Source organism: Panthera onca, chromosome Y (genome assembly GCF_046562875.1).
Source record: "Panthera onca isolate mPanOnc1 chromosome Y, mPanOnc1 haplotype 2, whole genome shotgun sequence".
Taxonomy (NCBI): domain Eukaryota; kingdom Metazoa; phylum Chordata; class Mammalia; order Carnivora; family Felidae; genus Panthera; species Panthera onca.
In genome coordinates this window covers 28,063,071-28,090,522 of record NC_138358.1, presented here as the reverse complement: position 1 = coordinate 28,090,522, position 27,452 = coordinate 28,063,071, and the positions used below count along the sequence as shown (strand labels likewise).

Sequence of the window (27,452 nt, the reverse complement as noted above, 5' to 3'; positions counted from 1 at the left end):
CTGATACAGCAGCACTACGAAAGTACTAGGCTTGCTGAGCTGTTCTTCAGAGTAATGTTATATGTAAAAAGAAATCATGTTTCTAGGAGAACAATGACACACACACACACACACACACAATCAGCACACACAAAGCATGTTTCTCTCTGATTCTTCTTGCTTTGTGGCAAGAGTGCGTTCGAAGCTAGTAATGAAATAAAAGAGGGAAATGTGCTTCTCTCTGCCTTTCTTTCTTCTGTTTCTAATGAACTGCATTTATGGGGCTCAACGTTTGCAATTATAAAGAGAGACACAGTTTTGAGAACCCCGTGTCAACAGCGCACGGTGAGTAGGAAGAAATCCGCTGTGCTTTTCAGCTTCAGCTTGCGGATGCTTTGGCCACGCTGCAGAGTCCTTCCAGGAGCCCAGAACGCTGAAGTCATGCAGTCGCCACTGCAGAAAGCCTCCTTCCGATTCTCTCCACACAATTACTGTGAACACCCTGAGTGAATACCAATTAGGAGATGGGAGAGGCTGGCTCCTGCTCTCCCCGCAAAGATCCGGAAGCTTCTACTCAGAGGCAGAGAAGTTGGGGAAAGAACACTGTATCTCCTGCCCGGAGAGATTCAGGCGGAAACAATTAGAAGCATAATTGAGGATGCTCTCTGAGCTTCTCTGCGTAGACCTACTCAAGGCTTTGCAGGAAAGCGTGCAATGAAGGGAAGTCTTGGCTTTTCTGATTTTATTCATGAAGGAGATTTGAGAGAGATCACACGCTGATAACTATGAGGGCAGTTTGCTGTGAAAACGTCCCACAGGTGTCCTCTGGCATGCCTCATTATGTGTGTAGACACCCATCACCAGCCACTGGTGACTCAACTACGTAAAAACGAGATGTTCCTTCACAAGTGGGGTTGGGAGGCAAGAGTTGCACAACAGGAAAGGCTCTGATGTGCAGCATAAACGTGGACCACGGCGTGGAGCACAAGGCCCAGGGTGCACGCACACGCTTTCCACCACGTGAATGTACCTCCCCTCGAACCAGGCATGGGTTCTGCGAACCTATTTGGGACACATCACTCTACGTCGCGGGGGGCACGTTTTAGGTCTGTTCACTTCTCATTCTCACTTGCATTATTTAGAATTTATCTCCTGGTGGGAAAAATGTGTTTTTCATGGCAGATGATACAGATCAAAGTCCAGAGCTTTTCCATTCAATCCTGAGATTTTTGTTACATACATGATGTGAAAAGTAATATTTCTCTATTGTGATGTATTTTTATAGGTAAATTAATATTCCTGTATCACATTGTCATGTAAATTAATGTTTACATTATATAATTATATAAATTAATATCGATACACTAGATTATATATAATTAATGCTTATAATTATATGATTGTGTATAAATACATATGTGATTATATATAATGTTTACATTATATAATTACGTAAATTAATATCGATACACTATATTATATATAATTAATGCGTATAATTATGATTGTGTATAAATTAATACATATTATGTGATTATATATAAATTAATGTTTACATTATATAATTATGTAAATTAATATCGATACACTATATTATATATAATTAATGCTTATAATTATATGTGTATAAATTAATACTTACATATTATGTGATTATATGTAAATTAATGTTTATATTATATAATTACATAAATTAATATCAATACACTATATTATATATAATTTAATGGTTATATATTATATAATTGTGTATAAATTAATACTAACATATTATGTGATTATATATAAATTAATGTTTATATTATATAATTATATAGATTAGTATCGACACACTATGTTATATATAAATAAATGGTTACATATTTTATGATTGCGTATAAATTAATACTAACATATTATGTGATTATATATAAATGTTCATATTATATACTTCTATAAATTAATATTGATATACTATATATAAATTAATACTTATGTGTTATATGATTGTATATAAATTAATACTCATATATTATGTAATACTTAACATTTATATATTAATAATTGCATATAAATTAATATTTCTGTTATAGATTATATAAATTAATATTAATAGAATATTTATATCATGCATTATATGTGTTAACATGATATATTAATTATGATGACTACATTAGAATGATGTGTTATATATTATGTAAAGTATAATTATGTATTTTTGTTTTATACGTATGTGTATATATGCTCTATATACATACATATAGAGGTGTTCACATTACATGATTTTTGCATGTTTATACATATAAACTCATAAATATATATATATCGATGAAGAGTATGTGATTCTATGTAGTTCTTAGCTATAATAATGAGCAGATGACCTTTTTATCATGTTCCCAAATACAGTGAGCACATGTCTGTTCCAGGAAACTATGGTGGGATTTTCACCTTTATAAAGAAACCAGGATATGACAAATGTTTATGTGGAGTTGTGGTCACATGCAGACACACAGATATTTGACACTGAATGAAGTTTGGGGTGAATCAGAATCTCAGTGAGATGCCAAGAGTCTGACAGAGTGTGGGAATAACCCTATCAAAGAGGTGGGTCATTAAGCTTGGGTGTTGTTCTGGAGAAGAAAGGGGGAAAATGTGAAGTGTATCTATGGGGATATTAGCATATAAAAAGAAAAGTCAAAGGAAACCCAACAAAGAAGCCATTGGAAATGATGGGTCAGAAAGAAAACAGCATAGCAGCCTGACTTTAGGAAATCAGAGTGGAATTCTACTGTAAAAAGTCACAGTGGGGGAAAAAGAAAATGCTGAGTGTGGCAATCTCTTCTATTTGTAAACTCAAGGGTGTTAAATATTACTTTGCTATTATTGGGAAGAGAATGTCTCTAGTTATTAGGGAAGGTAATCATTGTTTTTGTATATTCCTTATTCCAATTTTTGTATTATTACTCTGGCTATTCTATTTCCTTTTCATTCCCTTACATTGTTTCCATTTTTCTGTCTACTTTGGGTTTGACATGTTCTTAGTCTAGCTTCTTAATGTGGAAGCAGGGGTCACTGACTTAAGACCTTCATTCTTTTCCAACATAGTCATTTAAAGCTATACATTTCCACTAGGTAATGCTTTAATATCATCCCACACGTCTACTAATTTTACTTCCATTTTGTTCAAGCCACATTCTAATTTCCCTTCTCACTTCTTTGACACCTTGGTAATTTAAAAGTGTGTTAGTTTCTGATGTTAGTGGATTTCCTAGATATGTTTCAATTTTTTATTATGATTCAATATCGCTGGGGTCAGGTACCATTATTGTATGAGTTGATTTTTTTTGAGTTTACAGACACTTGTTTTTAGGTCCACAATATGGTCTAACTTGGTTACTACTCTGTGTCCATCTGATCATGCATATCACACACCTGAAAAGTAAGCTCAGAAATACCTACAGGATACAAAAGTAGGCAACCCCCTGCAAGATAAATTGTACAACATCTGGCATCCAAACAAAAGTTTCCAGGCATGAGAAGCGGTTGGAAAATATAACAGATAAGACAGAGAAAAAAACTGATCAATGGCAATGGCCCCTTCAGTGACACAGAGGGTCAAATATGCACAGTGACATTAAATAGTTATGACAGCTGTGTTTCATATGTTCACAAAGCTAGCCATATGAAAGATATATAAAACACCCGCACAGAACATCCAGATGGAAACCACAATGAGTCAGATGATCAACTCATTGAGTGGGATTAAGAGTAGAGTAGGCTTGGCAGGAAAAATGGTTAGTGAACTTAAAGCTACGGGGGGGGGGGGGGGGGGGGGAAATCTACAAAATAAAACACAAGAGAAAAGAGATTTTTTTTGAAAAAAGAATAGAACTTCTGTGAGCTGTGGAAAAACCTTAAGCACCTTAGTATATATGTAACTGAACTCCTGAAAAACACGATTACAAGAACAATACTTGAAGAAATAATGACAAAGCATTTTCCATTTTTGATATTAATTTATAATCCCAAACTTCACGAAGTTCAGTCAAACACAAAACAAACACAAACATTATGAATTAAACTCCAATTTATTGAATTTGTGAGATGATGCTATGCCGTATTTTAGAGAAATGCCTAGTATTCCATAATCAAGTTACTGAGAAGTAGCAATTAAGAGAAAAATCTTAAAGCATCCACACGTGAAAGACGGGTTACATGTCATGCGACAAAGAGTAGGATTGAACAGGATTCTTGTGAGAAACGAGGCAAGCACGGGGAGAGTGGAATAACATGTACAAGGTACCAAGGTGGAAGAAACTCAATCTAGAATCACATAACCAGTACATAAATCTTTTGAAAATCAAAGAATATGTAGGGCCCGTGGGTGGCTCAGTTGGTTAAGCGTCCGACTCTTGATTTCGGCTCAGGTCATGATCTCACCGTTCATAGGATAGAGCCCCACATCAGGCTCTACACTGACAGCTTGGAGCCTGCTTGGGATTCTCTGTCTCTTCCTCTCTCTGCCCCTCCCTTGCTCCCTCTCTCTCCCTCTCTCTCTCTCACACAACAAATAAATAAACTTTAAAAAAAATCACAGAAGGTGTAGATGCTTCAAACATACAAAAGCAGAAAGAATGTGTTAATATAGACAGCACTCCAAGAAATGTTAAAAGCATCCTCAAATAGGAAAATGATATCAGGTGTGATTATGGAAATATGGGTCTATACAATGCAATGTGGAACATCAAACATTGTACATTGATTATGTGTAAGAACAGTTTCTTACAATTTGGATCTCTTTAAAGGATAATTGAATGTTTAAACCAATATGATAACAACATGAAAATTAGAACTGTGTTGTTAAAAGTTTTCCTTATCACCTAAATCTCTTTAAATTAAAAAAAACTTTAATGTTTACTTTCGAAAAGAGGGAGAGAGACAGAGCATGAGTGGGGGAGACCCAGAGAGAGAGGGAGACACAGAATCCGAAGTGGGGTCCAGCCTCTGAGCTGTCAGCACAGAACACAATGCGGGGCTTGAGCCCAGACTGTGAGATCATGACGTGAGCTGAAGTTGGATGTTTAACCAACAGAGCCACACAGGCGCCCCCTAAAAATTTTTTTGAATGTTTATTTACTTTTAAGAGAGAGAGAGACAGAGTGCAAGTGGGGGAGGGGCAGAGAGAGAGGGAGACACAAAAATCCAGCAGGCTCCAGGCTCTGAGCTGTGGGCACAGAGCGCAATGCGGGGCTCGAACCGTGAGATCATGACCTGAGCCAAAGTCAGACGCTTAACTGACTGAGCCACCCAGGTGCCCCAACTTAAATCTCTTCAAAAGACAGGCAACTCTTTAAGCAAATTTGATCTGGTTTGAGGAGAGAAACGCAAGTAAACTTAGTCATCTTCACATATTCTACGTGAAGTGTAATATCATTTGCGTGTTGACGGTGAAACATTAAAGATGTGAACTGTGAGCCCTAAAGTAACCACCAAAATAGCAAAATCATAGTGAACAAGCTTACAAGGGAGAAAAAAGAGAATTCTAAAAAATATTCAAATAATACGAAAGAAGGCAAAAAATGGGAAAGTGAGGACAATGCAACAACAAAATACCCAAGATGAGACAAAGAAGAAGAAAGCAAACAGCACGTGGTATTTTAAACCTTGCCATATCACTAATCACTTAAATGTGAATGGTCTGTAAACTCCAATTAAAAGCTGAGTTAGTGAAGATGAACGAAGGCAAGACTCAAACCTATTATATGCTACCAACTAGACAGGCTGCCTATATATCCCCAACTGTGTATGTTTCCTGTAAAACACATTAAATATAAAGACACAAGGAGGTTAAATTTGGGGCGGCTACATTTCTAGCACATAAAGGATGTGTCACAGCAAAGACTATGACCAGTGATAAGGATTATTTCTTAACAATAAAAAGGCCAATTTATTAAGAGGATGTAAAATCCTAAACGCCAATGCGCCCAATAACAAAGTCTCAAAAATGCAAAAAACAAACAAACAAAACAGATATGGAAGGACCACCAGAGAAATTCACAGTTTAAGTGAGGGATTAGAATATCCTTCTCTGAACAACTGGTAGAGAAAGGAGACAGAAAAATTAGTTAAGGATATCAGAGATTTGTTCAACACTATCAACCAACTTGGCTTCATTGTAATAATAAAACAGTCCACCCAAGAATAGCCAAGGAGACATTTCTTTCAAGAGAACACAAACTATTTAGGATGTTAGACCATATTCTGGGCCATAACATCTTCTTAGTCAATGTGAAATGATTTTGTTGATATCTATACGATTTTCATTTTAATAATGGAGAGATTCCAGAACCAAGTAGAAGGGGAGATATTAGTTACCTTTTAAGTCTGTATAGAGGGTTCTTGGCCATCTGCCATTGTTTTCTATATTTAATTTTACATGTACAATACTTACACTTTTTAAAGATTAAAATCAGAGTTATGCATTAAATACTTTCAGAGTCTGTAACATTTTTGCCTTTTATGTAATTAGTATAATTTACTGTTGTAGAAAAAAATCGAGTGAAATACACGGCTGTGCATAAAGCCAGATTTTTGAAACTTAGAAATCCATTCCTACAAAAATACAGAGTCTTGATTTTTTTTAAGTTTATTTATTTATTTGGAGAGAGAGAGAGCAGGAGAGGCAGAGAGACAGAGAATCCCAAGCAGACTCCGCAGTGTCAGCACGGAGTCCGATGCAGGGTTCGAACTCATGAAGCGTGAGATCATGACCTGAGCCAACACCAAGAGTCAGAAGCTTAACCGACTGAACCACCCAGGTGCCCCCAGAAGCTTCTTTGTTTTTGTTCTTAAGGTAAAACACCCTGAGCAGGTTCATCTGAAATTTCAGGCATGACAAAGAAACTATCAGGGAAAAAAGAACCTTTTTAAAGATCGTATTGTCTGGTAAGCACTCATGACCACAAGTTTCAGAAGTTGGTTTAAATATGTAAAATAAAAGCTGACAAATTAAACTAAATTACTAATGATGAAACAAACAAAGCTATCAGAGGCCTGAGCAAGATCCGATTTCAAAGGACCCTGAAAGAGAGCTTGGCTCCTGTAATGAAGGAGGGGGTTTGGACTCTGGGATGCAGAGAATCGTAGATGAACACAGCAGAGAAGTATCCAAGTCTGACATGGAAGGGCACAGCAAAGCAGAGCCAAGAAGTGAAGTCCTGAAGAGCTGTGCATGATGTTGTGATTTATAGTAAGAAATCTGTATTGGGTCCTCTACCCTGCCCGGCACCTAAACCCTTGGAATTTCCTAAGGGATGAGAGTGATAAAGGTGCCCTTTTTAGGTTAAGGAGGCGACAGGGGTCTACTCCCCGCAGAACGGGGTGGGGGAGGGCTGGTTGCCAGGGGAACCGACCCCCTGAGGAGAGGGTTGGAACTCGGTCCCAACCTCCCATCTCTCTGGGGAGGGGGGAAGGGCTGGATGTTGAGTTCAGTCACCAATGGCCAGGGATTTAATCAACCATACCTATGTGCTGAGTGCTTTATAAAAACCCGAAAGGGCAGGGTTTGGAGGGCTTCTGGGGTTGGCGAACACAGGGAAGTTTGGGGAGACAGGCTCATCTGGGGAGGGCATGGAAGCTGGGTTGTAGGACCAAGTGTGAGGAAACAGTTCTCTCCATCTTTTCCAACCTGCTCCTCCTTAGTTGTATCTCTCTAGAACAAACCGGTGATCTAGTAACATGTTCCTCTGAGTTCTGTGAGCCGCTCTAGAAGACGAATCCGACCAAGAACGGGGTGGTTAGAACCCTGATTCGCAGCCAGCCAGGTCACAACCTGGGCTTCCAACTGGCAACTGACGTTTGGCAGCAGTCTCGTAGGACTTGAGTCCTTACCGTGTGGGATCTGACCCTATTTCCCGGGAGATAGTGTCAGAATTGAGTTGAACTGTAGTATACCCTGTTGGTGTCACAGAATTGTTCAGTGGTGGCAAAACCCACACGTTGGTACCGGGTGCAGAACCTTCCCGAGAAAGGATGAATGTGTGCACCTGAGTGATGCCCCACAGCCCCACCTTTGCCTGATGAAAACATCCACCGCTTAGAGACTTCCATAATGAGCCAGGAATGAGGAAATCTGTAGTCTTCAGAAGTGACCTTAAATGAGAAGGTTATCGATTTAAGGCTCTTCCATCAATCTGTTGTCACGTGGGCTTCGGTAGCCAATACGATGTCCTCATTAAAAAATTTACTTATTTTTGAGAGACAGAGCACAAGTGGGAGAGGAGCAGAGAGAGAGGGGGACACAGAACCGGAAGCAGGCTCCAGGCTCTGAGCTGTTAGCACAGAGCCTGATGCGGGGCTCGAACCTGTGAACTGTGAGATCATGACCTGAGCTGAAGTCAGACGCCCAACCGGCCGAGCCACTCCGGCTCCCCACGATGCCCACATTTTAGAGCCTTGCCCTTTTCAGGAGTGTGGAAGATAAAGACATCAGTAGGCATTCATAGTAGCAAAGATCTTTATCTTCCACACTCCTGAAAAGATGTTGATCTTAGCTGCTCACAGTTGGAGTAAACATGTAAATGAACCTGAACCCAGAACCCAGGAGTTTTCTGACGGCCAAAATGATCTATATTGACTTGATCATTTTCATGGTTGCCACATAGCAAAACTATAACTTTTCTACCTGAGACCAATCTGACATTTTATGTGAAATGCAATCCTACCGTTTTTTCACCCGGTGAAATTGCTTTTGTCTCCTTGGTACGGGCAACGGCGAAGAAGCCAGCATTGGGTTTGGAAACATGGAGTTTCACTGCGCAGTTGGGGTTACTGGTAGACAAGTTAGCACAAGCCTCGGGAAGAAGCCTCGTCCCTGAAATTACTCACTTTTAGAGACATTTGGGATTGTTTGTTTTTCTTTTCAGAACAGGAGCTGTGCATGAAAATTTTACAACGTGATAAAAATTTCAAAACGTGTTTATATGTTCGCAAAGATTTCCCAAGCGTTGGGTGTTTGAAAGGACTCATCAGACTCCACAGAGTTTACATATCTAGAAGCTGCACTGAAAGGAAAAGGATAAGGAAAGAGAGAGAGGTGGGGGTATACAGAAGGGGGCATAAAGGGAGAGACAGACACTCAGAGACACAGGAAAGGAGCAAGTGGACATCCAACGTCCAAGAGACATCCAAGGCACAAACTCCCTGGGTCTTTACTCTCGTATCAAATGTGCTATGTCTCTGAGCAGGACCAATACCTGGAAACAGAGTTAGTTACATCTCACTAAATCTGGACGAAAACGCAAACATTTCAGTGAAGACCTGAAACTCACCTACATTAGCTCCTTTCTGTCAAAGGAGGAGTAGAGTTAGTGGCTTTGCTAAAGCCACTTAATGAGGGGCTACTTGGGGAACTATCACGGCCAAGCAACAGAGACCACCAACGTGAATGAAAACCCAAAAATCCAAACACAAAAGGATTAACTCTTGTGATGGTCTCTCTGTTTAGCCCCTGTGGGATCTGCCCAGGTGAAGGGGCGGGCCCCTCCGCCATGAGGATGTTGGTGTTTGGGGCTGGGCTTCCCTACGCTTCCTGAAGTCACACACTCTCTTGTAACCACTGGGGTCTACAGGTCAGGGGATGATGTGGTTGCGTGAACAGACTTTCTCCGAGGGTTACTATGGTTTTACCACATGAGAAATATTGGTTTAAACAAACTCAATTTGCTCACCCACTCCGTCTCACTAGGAGCTTCAGTGTTGGACAGTGTCCACCAGTGTAGACCATGTCTAAAAAGGAGAGCTGAAACAAAACCCTCTTAAACGTATTCGACCTCAAAGACCCACAGCATCATCTCCTCCCTCTTTCCCTCACAAAAAACAATCTCATTTTGGGAAAAACCGCACACGAGGATTCTCAAGTCCTATGGATCTGTAGACACATCTGAGAAGCTTTCAGAAAAACCGCATTGCTGTTTGTCAGCCTAGACTTTCTGAAGCAGAATCTTCAAGGGAATCCACATTCCCTGGAGCTACTTCTTCTGGTGGAAAATACACAGTTCCCAGACTCCCTTAGGTTGCAATGGCAATGTTGGTGAAAAGCACCAGCCTTGGGATTGCATGTGTCAAAATAATGCAAGCAGCAATTCGACCTTACTTTGTCCTTAGGTTATAGCTAAACAGTCCCTTTTCGTGTCTCTCTCTCTCTCTCTCTTTTTTTTAATTTCACATCGACATGGCTTCCATTAAGCTGAGCCGGACCTCCAATCCTCCTGCCTGACAAGGCATCAGCCTCCTGTTCCAAGTGATTTACATGATGGTGGCAGACAATTTGCAGAAGTCAGGCAATTAATCAGGTAGCTAAAAACGTTTTTACTAAAGTAGTCAAGTAATTGAAACATCCCTGAGAAACTGTAATTGATCTACTTATTCCTGAGACAATATCTGGATATTATATAAGCAGGTCACATTTTCCCCCCCACCCCCAAGCTCAAAACACCGGGTGACTGGTATTGGGATATTTCAGTGCTGAGTTAGAATCCTTACGCAACATTTCACCCCTTCCTTTCCTACCAGGGGAAGGTAGAAAATTGGAATGAAGTATCAACACAGGAAACCGTGGTTTCTTTTTTAAAACAAAATAAATCAGCATCTTTTATTTGAAGATCCATAGTTTCTAATGCAATTTTCCTTGAGGGAGAGATAGAAATCTGAGTTTGCATTTGAAACAAAACAACAATATAAGCGTTCTCATTGAAGACTAGACGTATTTTGGCTCATTGGTTTCTTTCAAATTAGAAATAGCACATTTAGGGGCGCCTGGGTGGCTCAGTCGGTTAAGCGTCAGACTTCAGCTCGGGTCATGATCTCATGATTCGTCAGTTTGAGCCCCGTGTCAGGCTCTGTGCTGACAGCTCGGAGCCTGGAGCCTGCTTTGGATTCTGTGTCTCCCTCTCTTTCTGCCCCTCCCCTGCTCATGCTCTCTCTCTGTCTCAAAAATAAATAAAAACATTAAATGTTTAATAATAAACATTATTTTAAAAAATTTTAAAAAAAGAGATAGCACATTTGGAAAACATTTGGGGGGCTTCTTAGAGTAAATAAGTGGCATGGAAGATTGGTTTTTGTAAAATTCTCAGATGCCTTTTGCATATCTCAAAGATGATTGAGCATTCGTAGGAAGGCAGGATAGCTCCTCATGGTGAGTGACAATGTTTTCAGAGTGTCCTCCTAGAGAGATTTGCTGCCAGAAGTAGATGGGATTAGGCCCCTTCTTGGTTCTGGAATGTCCCACACCAGGGGCAGGCTTGTATTGAACGGTACCTGGGACTTCGGAGTCTTTATGTGTGTGTGATCAAGGCGAGCTCAGAACACTGACTTCTAGCAGGGACTCCTCCAGCTGCCCTTTGTGGGCATGATTTAAAATCAGGCACTTTCATACGTGGTCCTCCTACGGTATCCCTCTGCATGATTTAAAATCAGGCACTTTCAGGGGCTCCCGGGTGACGTAGTCAGTTAAGCGTCCACCTCTTGATTCTGATTCAGATCACGATCTCACAGTTCATGGGACGGAGCCCGGTGTTGGGCTCTGGGCTGAGAGCACGGAGCCTGCTGGGGATTCTCCCTCTCTGCCCTTCCCTGCTCTCTCTCTCTCAAAATAAATAAATAAACTTAAAACAATAACAAAACAAAATAAAATCAGGCACTTTCTACATAGCAGTGCTGCAGAGGGAACACAAAAATCCTACATTTAATGGTAGCACTGAAGTCACTGATGTCAACACTATAGCATCAGCCTATCACGAAAAATGTTACACGTATGAAACGCATTTCAGAAGGGTCCAGCTATCCCATGAGACTATTTTACCGGCTCGTGTTACACATGTCTATTTGCCGTTTGTATTTGGTGCTTCTCTGTTGAACGATGTTTGGAAAAGCAAAGACTGGAGACCAAGAAAATGGAGAGCTTCAGAAGAGTAGAAAGTGTTTACGCCTTAAATTCTAGTAGCAGAAAATCTATGTATAAAAATCACAGAAATGCAAATTAGTCGCCCCCACCAGTATTCTGAATGACGCATTGGTGTAACTGTTCTTGAGCATTTGCCCTTCTACATTGGAAATAATTTTAAGCATTTCCCTGGGGTGCCGGGGTGGCTCAGTTAAGCATCCAACTTCAGCTCAGGTCATGATCTCACAGTCCGTGGGTTCGAGTCCCGCGTCAGGCTCTGTGCTGACAGCTCAGAGCCTGGAGCCTGCTTCCGATTCTGTGTCTCCCTCTGTCTCTGCCCCTCCCCAGCTCACACACTCATTCTCCCTCTCTCTCTGTCAAAAATAAACAGTAAAACAAAAATTTTTTTAAAAATTTAAAAACTTTAAGCATTTCCCAAAAGCACCTCCATTGTAATTATCTCCAAATCTTGTGAACGGATGGCCCTCTTTTACTTGGTTTTTCCTTGAAAAAGCAAAGAATAAGAGACTTTATTATGAAGCATATCACCTCTTAGTGATTACATAGTGCTCAATTTGTCCCCTATTCGAGGGTGTTAGCAATTGTAGGTTAATGGGGGACTTTACCTACTGAAAAAATACAACCCATACATAATGGCTAATTCTGTTTTTCTTTTGTCTTTGGGGTGTATGGCTTTATGAACAGGCATATAAAATGTTGTGTTTTGCTTTAATAAGCAGTAAGGATTTTGCTTCAGCCATGGCTAGACTTTGTTGGCTGACCAGCGCAGTCACATTCATATGCTTAATATGGCAAAGCGAAAGGTAGGCACCACAGTGTAGACGGTGAGCCTCACCCTGTGTTCTGAGCTCTAGCCAGAGGGACACAGGGGACAGGCTATCCTGGGCGGGCATGTGAGGAGATCTGGAACTTGCATGCACTCAGTAGAACGAGGGATGTAAGCAGCATTCATGTAGCAGCCCATCCCAACTGTCATGTCCCAGTGAGTTCTGCCATGGTCCAGCCATCGTCACCGCCACTGAGCTTGTATGGCTCATGGACACGAAGGACCCACTGTACACGCCACAATACCCTTCAGTGTGACCTCACAACTCAACTACTGTGAGATGCTGAAGAAGAAACTCACCCTAGTCTTTTTTCTACTTGGTTTCCCCATCCCTTGGCACAGTCAGTATAAACATTTAGTGTCTTTGTGTTAGATGAATGGGCTTTGGGGAGGTAGGTGGCACCTGGGTGGAAGCAAGACACTCAGAGTGTAGAATTTGGACGCAGGGGACCTTGCTGGTGAAAATGATGCGAAATGTGCCTCTCGGTCCCCAAACCACTGGAAGAGCAGATACCTTGAAGTTTAGACACAAGAACAATAAAGCTAAACTCCCTCTAGCTCATCACTACAGTTCCTCTTCCAGGAATCTGTCTCTGGCTTTTCAAGGCCATGATGGGCACCATATGGGGAAAGATCATGGATCAGAAGACCTAGGACTGCAACTTTATTTTACAATTTTCCAGAAGGAAGATGCTGAGTGAGAGTCTAGATGCGGCCTGGGTGAATATGGAAAGTGAGGAGGAAGACTTTTCTTTCCATAATGTAATTGTATGGCCAAAATGACATCCAAACAAGGACGGTGGGTAGAAGACAGAATTATGAAAATGCCCTGTAGTTCCTGGAGAAGACTTCCATATTTTTGGAATCTTGACAGGATCAATGCAAAGAGGTTCCAACTTCCACCAGGAACCAATATGGCGGAGAACATGCATTTGCATGTGTCAGTCTACTTAAAATAAAGCTACTTAAAAAATCATCCAAGATTTTTTTTTAGGATATCATTTATATGCAGAAAAAAACGAAAATCAATAAATTAGTTTCCCAGTGAAACTGGTCACCCAGGATTTTAAATGGAGACCTTACATCCGGAGAGTTCAGCTCTGAAATCATAGGGCCTATTTCAGAGTTCGATCGTGGAGGTTGTATCAACCAAACAAGAGCAAGACAAATTGGGAATTACAAAATAGATTCCCGTATAATATTTTGCATCTGAGTTATTTCTACACTATATCTTAGTTTTATGACTGAACAGTAACGATCTAGTGTTGGCTGAAAACATCACGATAATTTACATGTGTGTTCATATAATATACTTGCAAGTAATTATTTGGAACTGATTTGATAGTCACTCAGCTTTGGTTTTTTTAATTATAAAAATATTAACATAAATTTACTCATGATTTATCTCACGCAACTCCCCATTTTGTTTCCGACGACGCCCTTCTACACCGGTCAGGTTTTGGCATTCTTCCCTTTGGGATGTTGTGGTTTTTCTGGCTTCAGATAGAAAAGGTAAAAAGCATGTTTAAAAGCCGGAGAACGGGCAAGGAAGAAAAGGTTAGGACAACATAAGGTCCTCATTGTGCCGCCAGCTAATTACACATGTGGTTCCGGGGAAATGAAAACGGCATGTTATCAAGGAGACACTTTGCATTCTCAAGTCTGTAAAGTAAGCAGCTTCATTTTCAGGACTACCCACTGGCCCTTCATGACGAGCCGACTCAATTCTGACCGTAAAATGCTTGTGGCACACAGCGTGCCCATCTTTCCCCCAGATCGCTGCCACGGGGGGTGGGCAGGAGGGAGATTCTTCTTGGTGTTGTTTCAAAACAGGTCCTCGTGCTGTCGAACACGTTTTATGATGGCAGGGTTTAGTTGCCCTTGAGGCTTACAATGGGAGAGGGTCAGTGAATAGGTAGGTCTTTGACACCAGTAGGTGTGGAATCAGCCCAGAGGGGACAGGGACGAGGGGGCTGACTGACGCCCTGGGACTCTTCTGGACGCCCTGCTTGGGGGACTCTGGCAGGTGGGCACCAGGAAGATAAATCACATAGGTGCACGTACACACAGGCGTGGAGAGAACTGTCCATCCAGAGAGCTATGTGTGCCCTGAATTATGATGCAGGTCCCCTCCTAAAGCCTCCAGCTGCCTCTGCCGACACGGATCCTTGAAGAATGGCAAGGGACAGCAAGGAACAAAGCAGACAGAGCCGGCCCACGTGGAGCTGGGGCCGTTTGAGCAGGTTCATCAGCAGGCGGGCTGCAGAAGGTGATGGCTGCATGAGCCTCGGGCAGCGACGCACGTCTGTGACATTGAACTGTGGGGCAACACGAGCTTTTGTTTTATTTGTCCACTACTGTGGCCTCAGTCTTCTGAGGCGGCTCCTCTCCTGAGCCACAGAAAGGCGGCAAGGAGGGTTGACCTTGTGAGAAGCTGAGAAAAACAGGTGTTGGGCGGACCCCTCCGATGGCAGTTGAGCTGCATCTCAAAACTGCCCATTTGGGAATGAAGAGGGCAGGCACCGTGCTGGCTCCCGTCCTGCCCCTGTGAATTCCGGCCCCCACCCATACACCTTGATGTCCTCACACACCCCGGCGGCCTGCGGAGGTCGGGAGGTCCGCAGCTTTGGAAGAGTGTGCAGTTCTGAAAACAATTTGGAAGTGGTGCAGAAAAATGTCCCAAAGAGAGTGTGGGTGTCAGGGAGACCGTTCAAAATACGCATCTTTCCCTAAGCGCCTACAGACCATTGTAATAGTTGACCACATATTAAGTCATAAGAACGCTCAAGAAACGCCAAAGATAAAGTGCCTGGAGACCACGCTTCTGTCTACCATTTCCTCCATATTCTATTGACATGGATGGACACTAATGTATACATTAATGAGAAGGTAGGTAATGAATTCTTGCCTATTTAATAAAACATACAAACATGGGTTACGTAAATCAGCGCTGGGTTACAGGAGGCATTATAACCAGAAATCCAAAGTATTATTAGAAATAAGTGGTATTCGTTGTCCCACCTACCAAAATACTATGTTGAAATAGACTGAGTCATGGGGGGATATCACGTCCTGAAAATTTACATGAGAAAACACACTATCTTGAAAAGAATGAAGTATTTCCCATAAAGATAACAACAGTATCTAACAAACAGATAAAAACAGTAGCACAAACCCCAAGGATGTAAAGGGAAAGATAACCAAGTAAGAGAAGAAACAGACAGTAGAGATTATAACCGTAGGACTGGGAAATTCAACGTAAGCAAGAGTTGTTCTTTGTAACAAATTGGAAGAAGAGGTAGGTCTCCGCCAATACTGACTAACAGATGAGGAGACGAGATAGAAAGAAGTGGGGCTGTATGGCTAGTATTTCTCGAGTCAACTGTCTAACAATACAAGGGGATTACATTTTAAATACAGGAGGGATGGGGGAGCCTGGGTGGCCTCTCACTTCGGGGGGGGTCATGGTCTCGCAGTCCGTGAGTTCCAGCCCCGCATCGGGCTCTGTGCTGACAGCTGGGAGCCTGGAGCCTGCTTTGGATTCTGTGTCTCCCTCTCTGCTCCTCCCTTGCTTGCACTCTGTCTCTGTCAATCTCTCTCAAAATTAAATGAATGAATGAATGAATGAATGAATGAATAGAGCAGGGGTCATCAATGCAGGTAAGGCAGAGATGAAATGCAGAGGAGAATATCATCACCCTTTTACAGACTCTGGCGTTCGGGAGGGACGTCATTCTTAAGCTAAGTTTAAGAATCTTTTTTCGGGCTGGCTTACCAAGAGGTGACAGGAATGAAAATCCTACGTGCTGAAAACGCTACAGCAGTGGTTAAAAGGGCTTCCGACAGAGAGGACGTTCACGGGCCATTCAAGAAGTATATCATCCCAGTTTTATACAAGTGACCGAACAAAGGGGAGCGATACACATGTAATGGCCCCCATCCTGCTGTTAAGGCTGATGTGAGTTTAACAGGCGGTGGGGGGAAAAAAACCAAACAACAAACAAGAAGTCCATTGCACTTAGGAATTCGGTTTCAAAAATCTAACAGCATTACGAATATGTTTCACCCAACAAGGTACCAAAAATCAAAAGAGGGGGCCATGACCTAGCTGGGGATGTCCCTGCATGGCAGAGATTTATCACGGGGTTGGATTTTGAGAGAAAAATAAAATCACCTGGATGGAAGGAGAGAAAGAAGTGATAATATTTGAGTCTCCTCTGTCAAAACTGTCTGTAATTAGGAATCCAAAGGAACTTACTTAAGGGGTTAAAAGAATGTATAAAAATTGCACAACACATGCCTCCTGAAATGGGGAGGTGCAGATGTGAGCTGAAAGCATCCTTCATGCATTGTGGGTCAGAAAAATTGGGGGATCCTCCTTGAAAAAGAGGTGAGGGGAGCCTGAGTGGCTCTGTCGCTTAGGCCTCCAATTCTTGATTTCAGCTCAGGGTTCCCGTTCATACATAGCACCGTGAATGTCTGATAGATTTACACACTAAGACCGTGAGTTCCACCAGGTGACAGATCCCCTCCCCCCGTCACCCTGTTCTGTCAAAGTCAAGGAAAAAATAAAATACATATCCCCATTCAAGAGCACGTGTTGATGAAGCATACGTTCACTTAACCAAATGAAGAAAACCCTGAATGCAGGATTTGCCGTGATGTTTAAGTCAAGATGGGGAGACGTGTTCGTGAGGAGGATGTTAGATAAATTAATGCTCGTCATGGTCCTCGATTTTGTTTGGTGGACGGGCTGAAATAGACTCCGGGCTCCAAGCTGTCAGCACAGAGCCCGACTGGGGGCTCAAACACATGAACCGCGAGATCATAATCTGAGCAGAAGTCAGATGCTTAACCGACTGAGCCACCGAGGCGTCCCTCCTTATTTCAGATTCTTGATACAGCATTTTGTTTATAGTGTTGGGAACACAAATGATGAATGGTTGGACCTCAGGAATACATACACTTCCTACGTCAACAGAAGTACACAGGGGACAGTACGTTCTCTGTCCCCAGCCCTAACACATGCCACCAGCACACAGGTGACATACATCTGCGTCAGGCGAATCATGAAGTCTCTAGTATTGTATGATTACATCCATCAGAAAGCTTGTTTCAAAAAGTAAGGAAAGGTTGCCTCATCAGTGCTGAATGCATTCCCATGGCTAAACAGGCCTCCCTAAATGAAATGTTTGGAAATGAAAAGAAGAATGGAATGGAATGGAATGGAATGGAATGGAATGGAATGGAATGGAATGGAATGGATTAGAATAGAAAAGAATAGAATAGAATAGAATAGAATAGAATAGAATAGAATAGAATAGAATAGAATAAGGACTGATCAGCTGAAAAAAGCCTTTGGAAAAAAAATTCTGAAGCCAGACTGTATGGACATTATATTTAACTTGGGTGTTGGTGAATATTTTCTGAACTTGATATTTTCAAAATATGCATCCCAGTTTTGAAAACTGGAAACTAACAGACAATATGAATTTCTGTGATGTCTACATGTTTCCTTTCGTACAGGAATTGGTTATTAAAACTACTGAGCTGATGTAATTTAATTAGTCGTCTAGCTAGTAATTAGAAGATTGTTTGACCAATACTGTACAGACTTTTTTTTCCCCCATATTTTCCTCGATGGTGTTATCTGTGGTATCTTTAAACAAACTTGTGTACTGAGTATTTTGCACAGATATTTTTAGAATGTGGCAGGTTAGAAGAAAAGGAAGTGTGAATCAGGTACGCATCAAATCAAAGGTAACAGATGGTCACTTAAAAACATCAACATTAATATCTTTGCACCCAGTCTGGGAACACACTTTCCTTCCTGCCTCAGCTGGGAGTGAAAGGTATCTGAAGTGTCTACTCACAGGGGTTACAAGTGAAACAATTATTTTAAGTAGCAAGTGCAGTTTGAAAGTCTCTGTTTGTTGGTGAGGGTATTGATGTTGGTTGCAAGACCAATGTGAGGCTGGCTCATTATATGAGCTATGCTTTTACCATCAGCCCCAGGCACGTACACTAGAGAGCTGAAGAAGGTTCAAAACTTAGCTCAGCCTCCTGTTGACTTGGAGGAGAAGAGTGGAGGTCCTGGGGAGAAAGAGAGGCAGCAGTTGCCAAAGACTATGATTGGGATATTCTAGATCCGAGTAAAAAGTCCACTTAATCTCCCCCCACCCCTGCGCTTAGGACTAATCTGGAACATCTTCCAGATCACCGTACATTCTGGGACCGAGATGCCTTCTCAGAAATTAGCAAGTCCTCTCAGGGGGACACTACCCAGTCAGGGGACATTCCAGGAAGCTGCCAGCTTCTGGCAAGCTCAATGGAGGCTCCGTTGGGTCGCTAACATTCAAACGGATGCATACATTTGTCCTGAGGCTTCGGACGGAGGTCGTGACCAGAGATTATGCATATTCGCTCTAGGAGGGGACATTTCACTCAGTCCGGGATTGTTATTTTGTCATCAGCAAATGCCTGTCATTTCTCATGAGCCAGTTGGAGTGCCCATTGTGTGTCTCCCATTCTGTTTGGCACAGAGAAGAGAATACTGAATGCTATTTTAGGGCAGATGGATTAATCTGCCTTGGTTCTGAGGTACCAAGTTTTATTACTTTTCAATTCAATTGTTGTATCAGAAGCAATTACGTCTACACCCCTAGAGATAATACATCTTCAAGGGTACACATGGGCATGCACAGACACACATTCACACACACACACACACACACACACACACACACAATCTACTATCTGCGGTGGGGGAAACAGAAATTGGAGAAGAATATGAAAGACCTTACTGGAGGGAATAAACACACGATTCTGGGATATCATTATTTGAAGATGTAAGGATATCACGTGAGTGCATCCCAACTAGTCATGATAGCATTTGATATAATGGGACCGGTAGATTCAATATCCCAGCACTTCTGGTCCTGGTGACAGCCTCGTTCTGGGAATCCCAACCACTTCCTGCTCCATTTTATATTCTGTGTGCAAGACCTTCCCATCCTGAGTTCTAGCCCCACAAGGTGCTCTATGCTGACTGTGGAACCCGCTTGGGATTCTCTGTCTCTGTCTCTCTTTCTCTCTCTCTCCCTCTCTTTCTGCCCAGCCCTGGCTTATGCTCTCTCACACTCTCAAAATCAATAAATAAAAACTAAAAAAAAATTCTCTCTTCAGAAGTATGTAACAATGGGAGTATTTACCCAGGAAAACTTTTCCTTTCAAACATCAGATAAAATTCAGTAATTTACTGGGAATCATTGCCAATTTGCTAAAGGTTAGGATTAGGAAAACATGATTTGCTATGGGAGAAAAATATCTCTACATTTGAGGCACAATTTTCGTATTTCCTTGGATGTCTCAATATTATTAGAATGTTTCTAAGTTCACAAGTAAACAATTTAGATGAAATAATATTATTCACATCAAATAAAGGTCTTCAGAATGATAGAAATTATTGAATGCAATCCATTACTCCCCCTTATGCTGGCCATTTCAGTCAATGATTTCTGGGCAACTTCCTTGAGGTGGAGGGATTTGGAACAGGTTGAGAGGGTTAGAAGGGGGGGAGGCTGGATGCTTTCTGCTTTATAACAATCAAACTAAGCAACATGAAAATCCTCAAAATGTAGACTTCTCAGGCCAAAGTCCCCATGCCTCTTAAATGCAGCTACATATCAAAGCGTTGTGGGTACTAAGGAAGGGAGATTCGCAATGTAAAACGTTTTAAAAACTGTTAAATGTCCAAAATTGCAAATTAGGTGTCTGTGGGCTTATCTTATTGTACATCCATATCTATTTGTGATCAAATGAGCATTAGGATCCAAGCAAAATAAATTAGTAATTCTGCGCAGAAAATGAGGTTTGATTTACGACATGAACGTCACGCCCTGGCACAGTCTGAAACTCTTTTACAGTTTCTTTAAATTGAAATTGACCCTCTTTTCTCAAAGAGTGTAATTTAAAACACCTTACAACCAATTATCTCCAAATGAAATTATTTAACATGTACACAAGACAAGGTTCATTTGCTAATGAAGACCGTAACAATTTGTGAAGGTGTTTATAGAATTACCAATATTTATTCAACAGAAATCTATTGAATTGAGGCTAAAAGCCAGTGCTATGGTGCGCCTTTCAATCTGTCTTTGTTTGCTTGTTTTTAATAATTAATGAGGCTTCCAATATTGCAGATGAATGAATGTTAACAGACACAGTAAGATGTGGCTAGATATAAAGAAGTCTTGAAAATTTATTGGAGGCAAAAAAAAAAAAAAAAGGATTTACTCTGTATTCTTTGTTAATAAAGCACTAGTACTTGTAAGCATTAACTAATATTTCTGGGTCCTGAGTTTTAATCCCTTTCAATAAGCCTGTTGGTCTCTTCAATGGAACGGTCATTGTCTACTGCCATATTAATTTGAGTTTGGAAAGGGAGCCTGTCATGTTGGGTCCATGAGACCCTCTATGTTCTAAAGGAGAGCCACCCTATGTTTTCCTATGTGGGTGGAAATCATCACGGCGGGGGCAACTTCACAAGACTTGCATTCTGCCTGCCTTTAGTCCACACCCTGATTTCCGTACCCTGAGTCCAGGAGAACCCAGTTCGAGAAATTAGGAACAGAAGCAATTGCATTGTCTACTTTGGAAATCGGTTAAATGTGTTCCTTAAAAAGAAGATACTCCTTTCTTTTTGGTGAAGCATTCTTGGCATCTTGATTTGGTTTTAAATTTGTCTCTATCCATAGCAGTGTGTGTGTGTGTGTGTGTGTGTGTGTGTGTGTGTGTGTATTTTCTCCTTCCTCTTCCCCAATCAAAAGCACCAAAAACTCTCTTTGGAGAACACATCCATTACAGAAATTTGAGAGACTTGGCTTCTTTTAAATACAGGTCCCGGACTTTGTAGGACATGTTTATGTTGATGCAGAATTCGGGGACGCACCCTCTCCAATTTCCTTCCTACGGTCGTGAGAAGTAGGCACAGAAGGTACATATATGTGCACACAGAAGCCAATGACATCTCAAGTTCCCCAAATACTGCTTTAGACCAAATCTCCAGTCTTCAACCATCACGTAGCCACGCAGAACCCCAGTGGTTTTGTGATGAAGGGGACGTTCAGTAAGTGAAAGCTGATATTTGTGAAAGAGACTATTTTATACAAAATCCTTCATGGAGGAAAAGAAATATACATGACGGATGATATCAGCAAGGAGCTTGACCTTAACCTGGGAAAGAATATGTAGAAGGAGAGATTTTGCTGTAGTCCTTCTGGACAGAAACTCTTGGTTTCAATCTGTGAAGATACCTGGCTGGAACAGACTGCTTTCCACCTCATAAAATCTGTCTGTGTTTGTGTTTATACTGGCGACCTGCCATCCTGTTTGGGTAAACACCTATGCCTTTACACCAATTCAAAGGTGGCTGTTGTGGTCCAGTGAATAGCACATAGATGAGGCAGGCAGAAAAGTCCGAATGCCCCATTAATTTCGACGCTCTGAGAAATGTGTAATGCTCATAGGATTTGACCTTCCTGGGGCACCTCGGAGATTTCAGGCAAAGAAAAGGAACCTCCCTTTTGTAATCCGTTAGTTAACGCAAACCGAAAGATTTCTATCAGCTATCTTGTGGCAATATCTGTCCGTTACCAAGCTTTCTGCATAAAGTAAACGCTACCCCAAAAGATTGTCCATCTAGAGGATGCTACCAGGATTAGAGGCAAACGGGATGACTGTATTAGAATGCACGGAGTTGATCATGTTCGAGTATGAACGCATTTGTTCTCCATTTTGGAAGGGTGACCAAAACTGAAGAAACGGCTGAGCCACATGCCCAGATGTGTTAGAAACAGACAAATGCAAACGTGTGTGTGCCTACAGCAATACCGATAGTCAGGGTGGGGGTTTCTCAGCAGCCCAGACGCAAGGGTCACCTCTAAGATCAGACAAGAGACAGGTCGAGGGAAGCCAGATGTTGGAGGAGGCCCCACAGTGCGGGGCACTCCAGGAAATCTTCCAGGATAAAGGAGCAAAAGCCTTGGGAACAGGGCACCAGGCAGTTATCAAGGAGAAAATAAAATGTTGGCTGTGGGGGCTCGGGCTATAACCCAAGAGGAGAATGTGGGGTCAGCGATCCCCAATCAAACTCATTCCCTTGTGCCAGCTAGATTAGATCAGCAACATTGGAAGGGGTTGCTTCCAAGTGAGACCAGTGGGCAGGCAGACTTGATTTGGCCACATGGCAGCATCTGAGAGGAATGAAGAGTCTGGAAGCTGGCATCCACCTCCACTGCCAGAGGCAACAGCATAAAACCTATCAAGAGCTAAATGCACATCCCTCATCAGGGAGAGAGAGCAAAGGCTCTATCAGGCAAGTAACAGGATCTGAAGTAAATGGACACACGAAACGTATACCATACCATCAACTAACACAATGAAATAGAAAGTGGAAAGGATAATGGCGGATGCCTCTTGAAGCGATGTTAGGAAATTTAATTTAATACAGGGAAGCGTATATCCCACTTTAATAAAGAAGTGAATTCCTAACCTAGGGGATGGCCAACATTTTCTGCAAAGTGCCAAACAATGCACATAATGACTGCCGGTTGTACGGTCTGGGTGACGACTGCTCGACTCTGGCATTGCAGCAGGACGGCAGCCACAGAAATACATAAAAGAATGGGCATGGATGTGTGCCAATAAAACTTTATGAACACACACATCAGGTGGGCCCCAATTGGTCTCTACGCTGTGATTCGCTGGCCCATGTTTCCCTTGCTACACAGTATTAGCATCTTTCTTTTTAATGTTTTTTTATTCTTGAGAGAGAGAGAGACAGAGCATGAGTGGAGAGAGGGGCAGAAAGAGAGGGAGACACAGAATCCAAAGCAGGCTCCAGAGCCATCAGCACAGAGCCCGACACGGGGCTCGAACTCACAAACTGCGAGATCATGGCCTGAGCCCAAGTCTGATGCTCAACGTACTGAGCCACCCAGGCGCCCCTCCCAGCATCACCATCTTATGGGAGATGAGACACTCAGCCCCCCAACACCCAAGACCTGTGGAAACAGAAGCTGTGTTTGTTACAAGACGCCCAAGAGAACATTATAGAATTGACTGCAGTCTATTGTCTTATGCTCTGTCACCTTGTAAGATTCAGGGGAAGTAGAGTTGCAATGTGCGTGTTGCACGCACTTACACACACACTCACACAAAGTTTGCAAAGCACTGCTCCAACACTTGGTCATTAATGGTGTTAACCTGCTCATCAGAGGAAATCTGATCATCAGAGGAAATCTCTTCATTGTTGAGACTACCCTAAACATTGTTATGAAAGTCTCAAAGGGGAGAAAAAAACTAAAACTCAACTCCATAAGAAAAAGTACTAAAAGTTGGTAAAGAAGAGTAACCTGTATGGTCGACAGAGTGTCTCCAGTGAGCTGTGACTGAAAGGCAGGGTCCCCCTTCCACATCTTTCACGAATGTGATGTGCTGCACGACAGGGCACCGTCACCATCAGGGTTATTGCTGCTGCCAGGCTCCCACCGCTCTGACATCGGGAGCAAGGAGGGAAAGGGTGTCCGCACAAGTTAGCAGCAACCACGCGTGTGAAGACCAAGAAGTGGGACAGCGGGGAGAAGGGGGCACCAGACTGTCTGGATGTCCACACAGTCACAAACATCTCTACGCCTGTGTCTATGCCTACTTCCATTTCAACATCTGTATCTCTACCATCGTGGACTGCAGGACCTTCAGAGAAGTCCCTCTCAAGGAACTTCACACCTGCCGGCCTTCTTCAGATGCACCAGAATGTTCTAGCTACACGGTTAACCACAACACACGTGATCGCCGGCCCCGAAACACTCCCTGCTCTGCATAACCCAGATAAGGGATCGCCTGCAGGACTCCCAGGAAAAAGGAGAACTGTACCTCTTACCATAAATTTTCATGACTCCTGTTCATAGGATTTACGGGCCAGAATTTAACTTGCACATCCGCAGACACGGAGCTTATGGGCAGAAGAGGGAGAAATGCCGCAGAGTGGAAAAAATAAACAGCTATCGTGGTCGTAATTACTGAGTAAACTGTATTCCACGTGGCCTGTTGAAACACACGTGCCCTTCTCCTCCTGTTTCAAAAGGTTTGTTCCTGTGTGCTTGAAAATGTTTTTGGTTTTTTTTCCCCTTTCATCATGCTCGGGAATCAGTTCCATTTGGATGGTTACATAGAAGTGGAAACAAAGAGGAATCTTTTGGAACATGGAGAAGATAAAGGGTTGACCCTTCTGTTACGCAATCTTACAAGGAAAATGTGCACGCGAGCACGTGCACACACATATGCACATAAAATGTCATAATCCTACACATTCCACGCGCCTAGGACAAGTAAGCTATCACAGCCATGCGATGAACCAATAGTCACCTACCTGAACACTGTCATCCAGCTGATGGGTAAAAATTCCAATAAGAAAAAAGAATCCTGGGGCGCCTGGGTGACTCGGTCAGTTAAGCGACCGACTTCGGCTCAGGTCACGATCTCAAGGTCTGTGAGTTCGAGCCCCGCGTCGGGCTTGGTGCTGACAGCTCAGAGCCTGGAGCCTGCTTCTGACTTGGTGTCTCCCTCTCTCTCTGCATGTCTCCCACTGATACGCTGTCTCTCTAAAATAAATAAACATTGAAAACATTAAAAAAAAAAACCCCAGTCCATCTCTCCTGTTGACGATTTCTAACAAAACTAATGAACCTAATTCAACCAACACAGCAAACAGCAAAGTGAAAAATAAGGAAACTTGGTGCTATGTCCCCATCGAAATGCACACAAAAATACTTTAAAAAGCGAGACTTAATAAAAAAACGAGTGCATCTCTCTACAAATAACCTCAATCCTGTTGTGTTGAAGTCAAGTATGTAGTGAAAAGGGGGAAAAAGGAGAAAGGAAGATCTTATTACAGAATAGAATGAAGGCTGTAATTCCTGTGAAATTGGTGAGCTGGACCCAGAACATATTCAAGTGTTTGGAGTTCTCCCAAACCCCACCTCTGCATCCCCATCACTTAATGCTTCTCTAAAGACACATCTTCAATTCTCATTCCTCTCTTGCTTCTCCAGGCTTCTCTTAGAGCAGCCACTGGAAAAAGGTCACTGATGCTTTCAACAGTTAGCCTGTTGTTGCTAAACTCTCCGGCCAAGGCACAGCACTGACCTTGTGAGACCCACAGCTATGTGATTATATCCCTGAATTCTGAGTGAGCGCAACGCGCAGGGTCTCCTTGCCAGCTTTCAACCCACAATGGAGGAGGCGAGACACGTACATCTTTGCTGACTTAGCTATGGAGAAGGGGATGGTCGCTCACAGAAGCGTCTGCATGGCCACCTGTCCAAAGCTTCACTGTTCCCAAGACTGTGCAATAATACCTTGCCACACTTGCAAGAAATTCATCAAATACAGACGGATGGGGAAATCCCTAGGTGTCTTTTACTCTGTCTTGTTTTAAGCATCCTTGTTGCTTGTACTGGGTTCTCCCAATGTCCAGAATTCACTGCCTTACAATGCTGCCCACTATTTACTTATAGAGAACCTGCCAGCTGAATGCTAGATTGGGTAATTCACAAGAAAGCATATTAACTTAAAGATTTGCCCATTGAAGAATTATTTGCCTAGTGACATAATCCCTTAAGAATAAATGCCAAAAGTTAAATTTCAGGTGGTGAACAATGGGTGCTTCAAAGATTTCGAGGAATGATCTCAAGGTACACTAAAATGTTAAAAAAAAACCTCTTAGCCTTATTTTAGAGAATCAATTCAAGTTTCAATCAATGTTTGATTAAATCTGCATACACGTTTAAATCCTATTTGTGGGAAGAGATCAATGTGGAATAATTTAAGTGATTATTTTTCTTTAAATATATGTAATAGATCTCTACACAAATTATAACTAAGATTTATGTCTTACCTGTACAATTTAACTCAGAACATGTGAATGGATGGTGGTGAAAATTTAGAGGGAAAGGATATTATTGCTGATTTCCTACAGAAACAAGGTTTCACACCAACAAGCTCCAGAAGCAACCACTAAAACTCCTGGATTATGAAAAAGAAAAGAAGGAAAGGAAAGGAAAGGAAAGGAAAGGAAAGGAAAGGAAAGGAAAGAAAGAAAAAAGAATCCACCTAGATAGCTATGGTAAGGCCAACAGAGCTTGGGTGTGGAATAAAATTGTACTATAAAATAGCATCAATTATTAATAGCATTTTTTCATATTCTAGATGGAAATGCAATGCATTTTTCAAGAGGAGATGCTACAAATATATATCGGTAATGGTCTCTGGTGGAATAAAATGTTTGCTAGCAATATACAGAAAATAGGTATGAAATGGACACCGTTAATGCATTTTGGGGCATTTATGTGTTATGTAATGGATGCCATTTTATATCCCACCTTATTGTGTTGGGGTTTAATTCAACTGAGTCCTGACCATTGCTAGGTAAGTGATGTTAGGCACGTTCCTCTGTCTGTTGGGGCCTGTTTCCCCCTACATAAAAGACAAATAAGCTAAATTGGATAAATATGTGCATTTCAGAGCTCAGCCACAAGGTTCTTATCTGCTCAAAAGAGAAGAACAAGATGTAGAAGATATGACCTGTCTGGAAAATGGGTCGTCACAAGTCCTCCAACCTTGCCTGCCATGAGGACCTCAGTC

The 27,452-nt window shown here is 42.0% G+C and overlaps 1 long non-coding RNA gene across 2 annotated transcripts in view; it reads right to left on the bottom strand.

Annotated features, from left to right (window-relative positions):
* The window catches only part of LOC145714941 (uncharacterized), a 203,480-nt gene that overhangs the window by 16,701 nt on the left and 159,327 nt on the right, over positions 1-27,452 (bottom strand). For both annotated transcript variants that reach the window (XR_014137064.1, XR_014137065.1), the window contains exon 3: positions 25,180-25,411. This is a non-coding gene — a long non-coding RNA (uncharacterized LOC145714941). The remainder of the gene's footprint in view (positions 1-25,179; positions 25,412-27,452) is intronic.